The sequence below is a fragment of the Podarcis gaigeae genome, assembly GCF_964106915.1.
Source record: "Podarcis gaigeae genome assembly, chromosome: 7".
Lineage (NCBI taxonomy): Eukaryota > Metazoa > Chordata > Lepidosauria > Squamata > Lacertidae > Podarcis > Podarcis gaigeae.
Window position 1 is genome coordinate 82,348,601 of NC_139683.1, and position 10,793 is coordinate 82,359,393.

General features: G+C 41.0%; 1 long non-coding RNA gene across 1 annotated transcript; it reads right to left on the reverse strand.

Annotated features, from left to right (window-relative positions):
- Window positions 1-600: 600 nt before the first annotated feature.
- LOC310849490 lies at window positions 601-10,485 on the reverse strand. The gene is made up of 2 exons (XR_014566924.1): window positions 10,395-10,485; window positions 601-906 (listed from the first exon to the last, which is right to left on the reverse strand). It is a non-coding gene; the product is annotated as an uncharacterized lncRNA (long non-coding RNA).
- Window positions 10,486-10,793: the final 308 nt, after the last annotated feature.

The following is a 10,793-nucleotide window of genomic DNA, read 5'->3' on the forward strand; positions in this document are numbered from 1 at the left end:
CAGCTGAATGCTAAGCTGGTCACTAATAAAACCATGCCTATGCATGATTTAATTGTAGATAAGTGAGCTGACCTGGTGTGTAATACTGAGACCTGGGTAGAGTAAATGGGCGGGCCAGACCTGGCTCATCTCTGCCTGCCTGGGTAACTCAGCACAACATCAGCCCAGACTGGAGGGCTGCGTGGGAACTGTTACTGCAGTCCATAGGAGTTCATGTCCCATCACTCAGAAACCTCTCACCCTTGAAGTGAGACTATAAAGCAGGGGTTGTCAACCTGGTCCCTACCACCCACTACTGGGCGTTTCAAGATTCTAGGTGGGCGGTAGGGGGTTCTACGGCACAAGCTGAGTCCTCCTTCCATCGAGCACTGGGGGGCGGTAAGGAAATTTTACCATCAAGAAAGATGCATTAGTGGGCGGTAGGTATAAAAATGTTGACTACTCCTGCTATAATACCTAAATTGGTGTTGGGCCAAAGCCCCAAACTTCATTGGTTTAGGATACATATCTTATTTATTAAATTTATATTCTGCCTTTCCTCCTGAAGCATCTCAGGGAAGCAAACATATTCGGGTTGTTTTTTAAGCATTCTTAAAACAGTTTTGGTTTTAAACATGATTTTATCTAGGGCTCTCAAGAATTCCAGGAACAGGATTCTTCTACCATCAAATGCCTGGGTAAACAGAAATGTTTTCAAGCTCCTTATATCTCAGCTCCTTCACTCAGATCATCCGCAGAAGTGTGGCTGGTCATTCCCCAAGTTGGCAAGGCTCATCTGAGAGCAGCAAGAAAGCGAGCCCAGTGCTGTGGAATGCTCTGCCAACAGAGATTCAGCAAGTGCCTTCTGATTTAACCTCTAAATATCTGCTGGAAACTTACATCATCTTCGTATAGTTGTAGCCACTCCTATTTAATGGGGAGAAACTTTGCTTAGCATACAGTTGTGTTTTGAGTAGCAGCAGCAGCTGCACAGCAAGTTGCATATGCAACTCTATTCTGTAGGTCCACAAACCTGACTAAAAAGGCATTTTAAACCAAGCTTCACAACTCATGCCAAATGCATACCACTGACAATCAAAGCCTGAACAACTACCCTGTTTTTCTTACCTACATGGAACCTTAAAAACAGGGGCAAGAAGACATACCATAATAAAACATTAAACCATGCTGTTTTATTATGTTTTTGTATATGTTGGAAGTTGCCCATAGTGGCTTGGGCAACCCAGTCAGGTGGATGGGGTGCAAATTTTATTTTATTTCTTGTTTAGTGTTGTTGTTGTTGTTATTGTTGTTACTACCACCACATGGCAGGTCAGTTATGTTCAGCGATGTGTTGTTTAGGCAGGCCTTGGCCTGGTCAATACTTCTCAGGCTGGCTACTACTCCCCTCACTTCCCCTTTGGTCTAATCATGGATGCAAAGCTACAAATCAGTCAAAAACTAAATAGAAGATTCTGTCCAAATTGTATTATCTGCCCTGAGAAAATTAGCCCTTTGTTGAATAACATCAAACAAGTAAGTGACATTGCACGATGGAGTCTGAACACAACACTCTGTTTGATTGTTCAGACAAAGCTCTGGGATTCATCTGAAGTGTTTTCTAGTATTTTCCAGGTCACAGTGCTGCACCTGAAGCCGTCATTTGGAATCTCTCTTCTACGGCAGGCTGCAGTGCATGGAAAATATTGGTTTACACACTGCTTTTTTTCCAGGCAAAGTTGATTTCCGGTAAAGTCTATAATTGCAAGGAGAAGAGCTTCCATTGCTCACAGCTGCCAGTCAGAAGTACGTAAGATTTCCTCCCTAGAGACCTTTGGCGCACAAGGCTTAGATTACACTGCCACCCACCGGCTCTCCTGTGCAAATGGCACAAAGGGAAATAAATGGGGCTTTACATTTCCTTGGCTTAATTCCTACTACAGGGCAAGCCATCCCTAGACAGATATCCTCCCAATTCATTTCCTCTTGCTTGCGATAACTGTGAAATTTACCCAGCTCAAAATGGAAAGGAAATAATTTCTCTAATAGCCTTAATGGGTTTTTAGAGGTCTTGGCTAGCAGCCAAGGGAGACTTAGATATGACTGCACAGGCAAACTGAATACACAGTTTATTCCATGCGTGTGTGTGAGAGAGAGACGGGGGGAGAGTGTTCATTGTCAGATAAGTTTCAGAAACGATGTATTAATTGAACTCCCCTCTGTCGTGATCCACCCAGCAACAGCTTTGCCTGACAGCATCTTTTTTTTATATAATATTTTTTATTAAGTTTGTAAAATACAGAAAAAAAGAACAAAGAGCATGTTAGAAAAGCAAAATAAGAAGATTACAAATTTTCTTGTTCTTTTTTCCAAATCTACTGGACTTCCCCACATCCTCCCAACCCTGCATTCTCTGTGAACATAACATCAGCAATTTGTTAACTTATTTCATTACTTATTGTATCTTCCATTTTATCATGTTCCCTGATTTCAGTTTTACTGTAACCCAATTCTTGTACGCTTTGAATTAAACACAATAAAGTTGTTTCATTATTTTACCTCTAAATTCTTGTGTCTTAATTTTCATTTCATTAACTTACATTTGCTGAAGCTAGAGTTTCCTAAAAGATGCATTTTTTTTTTAACATTCATACAGCTTATAGTGTTTTTTCAAATAGTCCTTAAACTTTTTCCAGTCCTCCTCAATTGTTTCTTCTCCCAAGTCTCGGATTCTGCCAGTCATTTCAGCCAATTCCATATAGTCCATCAACTGCGATTGCCATTCCTCCAGCGTGGGTAAATCTTGTGTCTTCCAATATTTTGCAATCAGGATCCTTGCTGCTGTGGTAGCATACATGAAAAAAGTTCTGTCCTTCTTAAGCACTCTCTGGTCCACCATGCCCAGAAGGAAGGCCTCTGGTTTCTTAGGTAAGGTAAATCTCAGTACCTTTTTTAGTTCATTATGGATCATTTCCCAGAAGGCCTTCACTTTCGGGCAGGTCCACCAGAGATGAAAGAATGTCCCTTCCGCCTCTCTACATTTCCAACATTTGTTGTCAGACAGATGGTATATCTTAGCTAGTTTGACTGGGGTCATGTACCACCGGTATACCATTTTCATAATATTTTCCTTCAAGGCAGTGCATGCCGTAAATTTCAAACCGGTGTTCCATAACCTTTCCCAGTCTACAAACATAATGTTGTGCCCCACATCCTGCGCCCATTTTATCATGGCGGATTTGACTGTCTCATCCTGTGTATTCCACTTAAGCAGCAAGTTATACATTCTCGAAAGTAATTTATTTTTTGGCTCTAACAATTCAGTCTCTAGTTTCGATTTTTCCACCTGGAATCCAACCTTTTTATCTATTTTAAAGACCTCCTGAATTTGCGCATAGTGCAGCCAATCTCGCACCTTGGTTTTCAGTTTTTCCAAGCTCAGCAACCTCCAATTGTCTCCAATTTTTTCAATTATTTCCCAATATTTAGGCCAATGGGCCTCCATGTTAAGTCTCTTACGTGCCTTGGCCTCCACCGGTGAGAGCCACCTCGGAATCTTACTCTCCAATAAGTCTTTATATTTTGTCCAGACCATCAAAATTGCTCTTCTGACAATATGATTTTTAAACAATTTGTGCACTTTAACCTTGTCATACCACAAATATGCATGCCACCCAAACGCATTGTCAAACCCTTCCAGATCTAGGACATCAGTGTTCTCCAGTAAAATCCAATCTTTCAACCAGCAGAAGGCTGCAGATTCATAATATAACCTCAAGTCTGGCAGGGCAAATCCCCCTCTTTCTTTCGCATCAGTTAATATTTTAAACTTTATTCGGGGCTTTTTGCCCTGCCAAACAAACTTGGAAACATCCTTCTGCCACTTTCCAAAACATTCCACCTTGTCCACAATCTGTAGGGTCTGAAACAGAAATAACATTTTTGGCAATACATTCATCTTTATAGCTGCTATTCGGCCCAACAAGGAAAGTTTCAGTCTTGACCACGTTTCCAAATCTCTTTTAATTTCTAACCAACATTTCTCGTAGTTGTCTTTAAACAAATTCAAATTTTTGGAGGTCAGATACACCCCTAGGTATTTAACTTTTTTAACCACATTTAGTTCTGTTTCTTTCACGAACTCATCTGTTTCTGTAGTTGTCAAATTTTTTGCTAGAACCTTAGTTTTTTGCTTGTTCAACTTAAATCCCGCCACCCGACCAAAATCGGAAATTAATTCTAACACTCTTTTAGTACTGGGGACTGGCTCTTGCAATGTTAATACCAGGTCATCTGCAAATGCTTTCAATTTATATTGTTTCACTCCGACCTCAATTCCCTGTACCAACCGGTCCTTTCTAATCATGTTCAATAGCACCTCCAGAACTGAAATAAACAATAGGGGGGATAGAGGGCACCCCTGCCGTGTCCCTTTTTCAATTTTAAACTCCTCTGTCACCACATTGTTTACTATCAATTTCGCTTTCTGTTCTGAATATATTGCTTCTATTCCATTTTCAAACCCCCGCCCCACTCCCATCCCTTCCAAATTTTTCTTCATAAACATCCAGGAAATGTTGTCAAAGGCTTTCTCCGCATCAATAAAGATTAGCACCGCTCTAGTATTAAGCTTTGTTTGTAAAAGTTCCAAAATATCGATAATATTTCTTGTGTTGCCAAACAAATGCCTACCAGGGAGAAAGCCAGCCTGGTCCTTATGGATCACTTCATTAAGCACTTTTTTAAACCTACTTGCCAAAATGTCTGCAAAAATTTTGTAATCCACATTTAGGAGTGAGATGGGGCTGTAGTTCTTAAGCTGGGTCTTTTCAGTTTCTAGTTTAGGTATCAATGTGATGTAGGCTTCTTTCCACGTTTCCGGTGTCTTCCTCCCCTCCATGATCTGGTTACAGCATCAATGGATGGAAATGAAAACTAATTGTGCTTCAAAGAAAGAAAGAAAAATCATAAGACTGTTGTAGGGTTATGTTCTCTTTAATAAGAGGATGGGAGTAAACAGGAATAGTAGTTGCTGCAGAAGTGTTACTTTTTTTGTTCTACTTTAGTTCCACTTTCTTATTTGAAAATCAAAAACTTTAATAATGCACAAAAGTAGATCAAAGGACACACATGCACACACATAGAATCATAGAGTTGGAAGAGACCACAAGGGCCATCGAGTCCAACCCCCTGCCAAGCAGGAAACACCATCAGAGCACTCCTGACATATGGTTGTCAAGCCTCTGCTTAAAGACCTCCAAAGAAGGAGACTCCACCACACTCCTTGGCAGCAAATTCCACTGTCAAACAGCTCTTACTGTCAGGAAGTTCTTCCTAATGTTTAGGTGGAATCTTCTTTCTTGTAGTTTGGATCCATTGCTCCGTGTCCGCTTCTCTGGAGCAGCAGAAAACAACCTTTCTCCCTCCTCTATGTGACATCCTTTTATATATTTGAACATGGCTATCATATCACCCCTTAACCTCCTCTTCTCCAGGCTAAACATGCCCAGCTCCCTTAGCCGTTCCTCATAAGGCATCGTTTCCAGGCCTTTGACCATTTTGGTTGCCCTCCTCTGGACACGTTCCAGTTTGTCAGTGTCCTTCTTGAACTGTGGTGCCCAGAACTGGACACAGTACTCCAGGTGAGGTCTGACCAGAGCAGAATACAGTGGCACTATTACTTCCCTTGATCTAGATGCTATACTCCTATTGATGCAGCCCAGAATTGCATTGGCTTTTTTAGCTGCCACGTCACACTGTTGGCTCAGGTCAAGTTTGTGGTCAACCAAGACTCCTAGATCCTTTTCACATATACTGCTCTCAAGCCAGGTGTCACCCATCTTGTATTTGTGCCTCTCATTTTTTTTGCCCAAGTGCAATACTTTACATTTCTCCCTGTTAAAATTCATCTTGTTTGTTTTGGCCCAGTTCTCTAATCTGTCAAGGTCGTTTTGAAGTGTGATCCTGTCCTCTGGGGTGTTAGCCACCCCTCCCAGTTTGGTGTCATCTGCAAATTTGATCAGGATGCCCTTGAGTCCATCATCCAAGTCGTTGATAAAGATGTTGAATAAGACCGGGCCCAAGACAGAACCCTGCGGCACCCCACTAGTCACTCTTCTCCAGGATGAAGAGGAACCATTGATGAGCACCCTTTGGGTTCGGTCAGTCAGCCAGTTACAAATCCACTGAGTGGTAGCATAGTCAAGACCGCATTTTACACACCCAAACACACTCCCTCCCTAATGCATCAATTAAAAAAGTATTTAATCTTTACTCAGGCACAGTGAATGGTGTCTTAAGATAGCCTTGGGCAGTGGCAAAATGGCAAGGTCTGCAATTGGGTTTTGTGGGCAAAAGATCTGCCATGGCTCTCCCACCTCCATCATGGTGCTGCCACTGCTGCTCATAGCAGACAATGGGTGGTGTTCTCCTCCACCACTGCTTCAGAGTCAGAACCTTTTGTAGAGGCTAAGGAGTACCGCCTGACATGCTCTGGCCTATAGGTGCAATGAGGCTTTCTTGGTCAGTCCCCCCGAATTCGCTCCTTTGGCCGGAGTTGGATGGTGATGCCCAGGCTAGATTTTCCTCAGCTGTTATTCCCTTAGGTCACCAATTCATCTCCTGTGGGTTTGAGTCTCTTTATTTATTGGGAGGTGGAGGGAAACTGTGTCATGTTCAGAGGAATAATTTAAACAATCTTTGCTTCCAAGCTATACAGGCAACTAAACAAAAGCTGTACACTGTAATATCAAGCAACGTGCATGGTCTTGCTCCATCGTAAGACCAATACCACAGTTAGCACGATAGACCTTTTACAGTTTCATGATGAGGCAGGGGGTGCAATTATTATTATTATTATTATTATTATTATTATTATTATTATTATTATTATTTGAAACTGGGGGTGATAGTGCTAAGTACACATCTGCCCAAACATAGACTGTGTTAATGAAATTGTGTGGGAAACGTTCGAGTGAATAAATAGTTATGGAGGCTAATGTCTCATGAAATTCTCAGTTTTAGCAGATGAAACAGCAGCTATTCCTGGTATAGAACAGCTATCTCTAGGTGAAATATTTGTGAAATAAAATGATGAGAATACATATGTACATGAGGAATTCTTGGGTTGATTTCAGTCTCAGACCAAACTGCAATAGCCATATCCAAAACAATCATACCTGTTTGTTCTAATTTTTGACCAGGTCTCAATTAGTTACTTGGACAACAATACAATGAGTTTGGAAGCAGGACAGGAAAAGAAGGTTCAAGAACAGATCAAGGCATTCTATCCTCGGGCAATGTTTGCCCCCCACTGCTCATCCCATAGACTTAATCTCTCTGTTAATTATCTGAGCAGTGTAAGTGATACGTGTAATACAGTTGACACAATTAAGGTAAGGTCATCATAAGAAAATACATTAGGTTATCCAAAAATGACATCTAATACCAACAGACCAATGCTGTGTGAAAAACGGTGGACTCAGAAATACAAGAGCATCTGTGTGTTTGCAGCAAATCACACAAGCATTGTCTCGCAACTGAAGAAAACTTTCATACCAGTTGTTGCGTGATCATGGAGATCAACTTGTACTGATCGCCTTGTGATTATAAGCAAATATTCTTCAGTGCCAGGGCCAGTCACCCAAGCTGTGAAAAGTTAGGTCTAATGGAAATGAAAGCCCGTATGCAGCATTTGCTGGGTGTAATACAACAACACAGGGAAGCTAGTCAAGAGACCTTCAGCACAATAGCAGAGAAGTGCAAGAAAGTAGCAGATGAAATAGATGTAGAACTTAATGCACCTAGACAAACTGGGCAACAGAAGAGTCATGCCAATCATCCCAGCCAATCCATGGAAGAGTTCTGCCATCAAACCATCTACATTGCCTAGCTGGACTTGCTTATTTCCTCACTGAGGACTTGTTTCACTGATGAAAGCCAACCTGATTGCAGTTAGCTGGACCCATATCCATCTCAGTCCCACACAGAAGAAAAACAATATTTTCATGCCCATTCCATTTTGGAACTTATAAATCTGAAAGCCTTTTGGATGAATCTGCGACTTGGTATGGAGTTGTGGGCAAAAGAAAAAAGTTGAATACCTAACTCAAGGGAAAAATTATGAAGGAAGTTATTGGCCATCAAAGACTCCACTTTTATTTAAATCATGATCCACCTTGTATTATCTTTTTGACAGCATTAACAAAACAAAAAAAACCTGACTGGTTTCAGATCTTGTTTCTGGCATTCATCACAGCCAAGGCAGAATTTTGTAAAATGTGTGAAACTGAGCCTTGTTTTTTTTTTTTTTTTTAAAAATATATTTTTAGTTGGTTCTGAAATGTATAATCTAATAAAGGTAAAGGGACCCCTAACCATTAGGTTCAGTCGTGACCGACTCTGGGGTTGGGGTGCTCATCTCGCTTTACTGGCTGAGGGGCGTACAGCTTCCAGGTCATGTGGCCAGCATGACTAAGCCGCTTCTGGCGAACCAGAGCAGTGCACAGAAACGCTGTTTACCTTCCCCCCGGAGTGGTACTTATTTATCTACTTGCACTTTGACGTGCTTTTGAACTGCTAGGTTGGCAGGAGCAGGGACCGAGCAACGAGAGCTCACCCCGTCATGGGGATTCGAACTGCCGACCTTCTGATCGGCAAGTCCTAGGCTCTGTGGTTTAACCCACAGCACCACCCACGTCCCTTGTATAATCTCATAAAATGCAGTAAATCATCAACAGGCATAGTCCTGTTGTGTTGCTTCAATACCATGTCATGGTGCATAGGGTTCAGAAGTCAGTCAACAACCTTGTTGTTACAAGTCATAGATCACCCCTCCCCAGACCGAATTATGGGATGGACTGTTTTCTGAAACCATGTGATGTTCCACAGCTACAACAGTCGCTGTACTAAATGGTTCTGGGAGAAAAGCTTACGAGAGATGATCAGTGCCGGATTTATGTATACGCTAAACAAGCTATAGCTTAGGGCTCCACTCTCTTGGGGGCTCCCAAAAATATACTTCTTCTTAATTGTATTTCACTATTAATATAATTCTTAATTGTATTTCAGTTGAACAATTACTTTGATAAAATACATATTTTGTTATGTGTAAATGGCTTTAGATACCTATTAGGTCCATAAATTATCATATAGTATATATTCAACACAAAAAAGTGACAGTTTGTTGTTGACAAAGGACAGCTGGACATATAAAGGGCCCCATTACCTTCAGTAGCTTAGGGCTTCATCAAACCTAAATCCGGCCCTGAATAAGATTCACACCATAGCAAATATGGAAAGGAATATCCTCTTTTTTAGATTAAACAAACCACTCTGCCACCTGGTACAATGTGATAAAAAACAACACGCCCACAAACTAAGCATTTGTTGAACTTCAGCACCCCCCAACCTGTTTGCAGGTCAGTTCATTCCACACCCTCCCTCAACAAATGGTTGAACTAGTTCTTTGTTAAATTCTATTTCTGCAAAAGTAAAATACAAATTATACAAATTTTAAACACGCAAAAGGGGAAAAGAAGATGACAAAGAGTACTAAGAATTAATATTTTTACGTTTGCAGGTTTTCTGTTAGAAACAGCAAGACCTATAATTCAGGCTGGGCCAGGCCCACATCAAAGAAAAAAGAGTTAAATCAACCATATAAAAGCACAAGATGGTGTTGAACATCTTATGAACTCACTAAAAAATACTTGGTTTAGACAGAAGAAAAAGGCATTTTGCATTTGGGGTATAACTCAGTGGTAGAACATTTGACTGCATTTACTAGATATCACATACTGCTATGAATAACAGAAAAGAATCCTTCCTTCATCAATATGAATTGAGGTAAGCAAATCCAAACTTCAATTACAGGCAAAATGGAGATTTCTGGAGTCAAGGTTTAGAAAGATCTCCAACATGATGCTATACAAAAAGTAGATGAAGTTCATTAAGGGGGGGCGGATGTTAAATTCAGAATCAGGCAAATGCTTCTGCTAATTAGCTGAAACCTTCACATAAACTGTTAATTCTTTTCATGGCAACATGTCCAGAAAGGACTTAAATGTTGGCGGCTCATGAGTTAGCAACCCTACCTGCAAATTGTTCTAAAACTTGCTTCCTATGTTAACATAACTCTAGCTCCCAGGCAAACTTGTTTATCACCACCTGGGCTGGGTCTATACTGACCTGTTGGTTGTTATTAGAACAATATTAGATATGCCGTTCTAAAACATCACAGAGCATACTTGTAAATTAAAGTGTTTCTTACCTTTGTTTCCCCCCCGTCAAAATGCTGTTTCCCTAATGCTGGTTCCTGGTTGCTCTGCAGCGCTCTCTGGTGTCACATTTTAATAACGTGTTATGAACGGTGAAAGTAGGACGTAATTCATCCAAATATGAAAACCATTTCTTACCTCTTCCTTGACGTTAAAAACCATGAGTGTAGATCCTCCCCTGTTCTGAACATCCAGCCTGACTGTGTCCAGACTCAGTCTGACTGTTAACTGACTTTCTTGTTGCCAAGACTTTGAGCTTATCTGTTTGTGACATCACACATGACATCAGAATATCATGTTTGCATTCAAGCCAGCTATCTCTGTGCCGGCTGCAGTGGATATTAGACTTCCCTAAGGAGCTAACCAACCTCCTGACTGTCCAGAAATTCCATGTTTAGATTTATTTTTATTTTGCTCTCATGACCAAACCCTGAAGAAGAGCTTGGTGCAACCTGAAAGCCAGATTCTTCTTTAAAACAAAACAACAGCCAGCTTTGCCAACAGCAGCCAACTCTCCCCTCCAAATATGGAGAGTCC